Here is a 2500-nt window from a genome sequence, read left to right as displayed (position 1 = left end):
GACAAGTAAAGAATCGGTGAAAAGGCGATTGGCTCGCTGGGCAGATGTTGCTGCTGCGCGAAGAGCCGAGTGTCAGTTTGTCGGGTTCTGAGCGGTCGCTTCGGCGAAGTTGTCTGGCGTGCGTTGCGCTCGCGCCGGTGTTGGCGACGTGGCGGTCGAAAGGCCTGCCGACGAAGTCTTACTCCGGCGGGTGCGACGGGCGGTGACGGTTTTCTGAGTTCGGGCAGCCGAGCAAAGAACGAAATTTTAACGGAGAGAAGCCTTCGGGTTTCGCATCGACCGAGCGACGGCGCCGCATCAGCGGCGCCTCCTTCGTCGGCCTTTCGGGGCTACGCTAAAGTAGCTACCTGGTTGATCCTGCCAGTAGTCATATGCTTGTCTCAAAGATTAAGCCATGCAAGTCTAAGTACGAGCTCTCGTACAGTGAAACTGCGAATGGCTCATTAAATCAGTTATGGTTCATTTGATCGTACGTTTTACGTGGTTAACTGTGGAAATGCTAGAGCTAATACATGCGTGAAGCGCCGACCTCGCGGGAGGCGTGCTTTTATCAGACCAAAAACCGACCGGGCTTCGGCCCGCAACCTTTGGTGACTCTGGATAACTTTGCGGATCGCACGGTCTCGCACCGGCGACGGATCATTCAAGTGTCTGCCCTATCAACTTTCGTCGGTACGGTACTGGCCTACCGAGGTTCTTACGGGTAACGGAGAATCAGGGTTCGATTCCGGAGAGGGAGCCTGAGAAACGGCTACCACATCCAAGGAAGGCAGCAGGCGCGCAAATTACCCATTCCCGACGCGGGGAGGTAGTGACGAAAAATAACAATACAGGACTCTAAACGAGGCCCTGTAATTGGAATGAGTACACTTTAAAACCTTTAACGAGTATCCATTGGAGGGCAAGTCTGGTGCCAGCAGCCGCGGTAATTCCAGCTCCAAAAGTGTATATTTAAGTTGTTGCGGTTAAAAAGCTCGTAGTTGGATTTTGGGCGCAGGCGGCCGGTCCGTCGCAAGGCGTGTACTGGCCGTCCTGGCCTCACCTCCGGTTCTCCGCCGGTGCCCTTGACTGAGTGTCGGCGGCGGCCGGAACGTTTACTTTGAAAAAATTAGAGTGTTCAAAGCAGGCGATTCGCCTGAATAATGGTGCATGGAATAATGGAATAGGACCTCGGTTCTATTTTGTTGGTTTTCGGAGCGCGAGGTAATGATTAAGAGGGACAGACGGGGGCATTCGTACTGTGCCGTTAGAGGTGAAATTCTTGGATCGGCGCAAGACGAACGACTGCGAAAGCATTTGCCAAGAATGTTTTCTTTAATCAAGAGCGAAAGTCAGAGGTTCGAAGACGATCAGATACCGTCCTAGTTCTGACTATAAACGATGCCAACTAGCGATCGGGGGGCGTTAGTTTTACGACCTCTCCGGCAGCTTGCGGGAAACCAAAGTCTTTGGGTTCCGGGGGAAGTATGGTTGCAAAGCTGAAACTTAAAGGAATTGACGGAAGGGCACCACCAGGAGTGGAGCCTGCGGCTTAATTTGACTCAACACGGGAAATCTCACCCGGCCCGGACACAGTGAGGATTGACAGATTGAGAGCTCTTTCTTGATTCTGTGGGTGGTGGTGCATGGCCGTTCTTAGTTGGTGGAGCGATTTGTCTGGTTAATTCCGATAACGAACGAGACTCTGGCTTGCTAACTAGTTACGCGACCCAATCGGTCGGCGTCTAACTTCTTAGAGGGACTAGTGGCGTTTAGCCACACGAGATTGAGCAATAACAGGTCTGTGATGCCCTTAGATGTTCGGGGCCGCACGCGCGCTACACTGACCGGATCAGCATGTGCTCGCCTTGGCCGACAGGTCTGGGTAACCCGCTGAACCCCGGTCGTGCTAGGGATAGGGAATTGCAATTATTTCCCTTGAACGAGGAATTCCCAGTAAGCGCGAGTCATTAGCTCGCGTTGATTACGTCCCTGCCCTTTGTACACACCGCCCGTCGCTACTACCGATTGAATGGTTTAGTGAGGTCCTCCGATTGGACCTGGCGCGGCCGGCAACGGTCGAGCCGGCGTCCGAGAAGACGATCTAACTTGATCATTTAGAGGAAGTAAAAGTCGTAACAAGGTTTCCGTAGGTGAACCTGCGGAAGGATCATTAACGGTCTCGCAAACGCTTCGGCGAACGCGAAACTCGGACAAGCGAGAGAAAAAGTCTTTGCTACCCGGCGCCCGACCCGCGAGGAGCGGCGCGCCGGCCGGCGATTCGGTCACCCGGTAATGTTTGCGCGTCGAGTGCCGCGGTGCCGCGCGCTCCGGCTTCAAGCGTCGGCCTGGCCGACCGCTCGGCGCGGTCTATTTTGTCACCCTATAGTGCGAGGCACTGTGCGAGCGAAACAATCGTGGATGGCTCTTGGCGGTGGATCACTCGGCTCGTGAGTCGATGAAGGACGCAGCTAGCTGCGTGAATTAGTGTGAATTGCAGGACACATTGAGCATCGACGTT

The 2500-nt window shown here is 54.3% G+C and overlaps 1 non-coding gene and 1 pseudogene across 1 annotated transcript; both read left to right on the top strand.

The window, feature by feature from the left end:
• Positions 1–344: 344 nt before the first annotated feature.
• LOC146144642 (small subunit ribosomal RNA) lies at positions 345–2155 on the top strand. The gene has a single exon (XR_014500634.1). It is a non-coding gene; the product is annotated as a small subunit ribosomal RNA (ribosomal RNA).
• Positions 2156–2402: 247 nt separating this feature from the next.
• LOC146144641 (5.8S ribosomal RNA) lies at positions 2403–2500 on the top strand (annotated as a pseudogene; the record flags this gene model as incomplete).

The sequence above is a fragment of the Ascidiella aspersa genome, chromosome 5, assembly GCF_963924565.1.
Source record: "Ascidiella aspersa chromosome 5, kaAscAspe10.2, whole genome shotgun sequence".
NCBI classification, from domain to species: domain Eukaryota; kingdom Metazoa; phylum Chordata; class Ascidiacea; order Phlebobranchia; family Ascidiidae; genus Ascidiella; species Ascidiella aspersa.
Note: the sequence above shows the minus strand (reverse complement) of the source record. Positions and strands in the feature narration are given on the sequence as shown.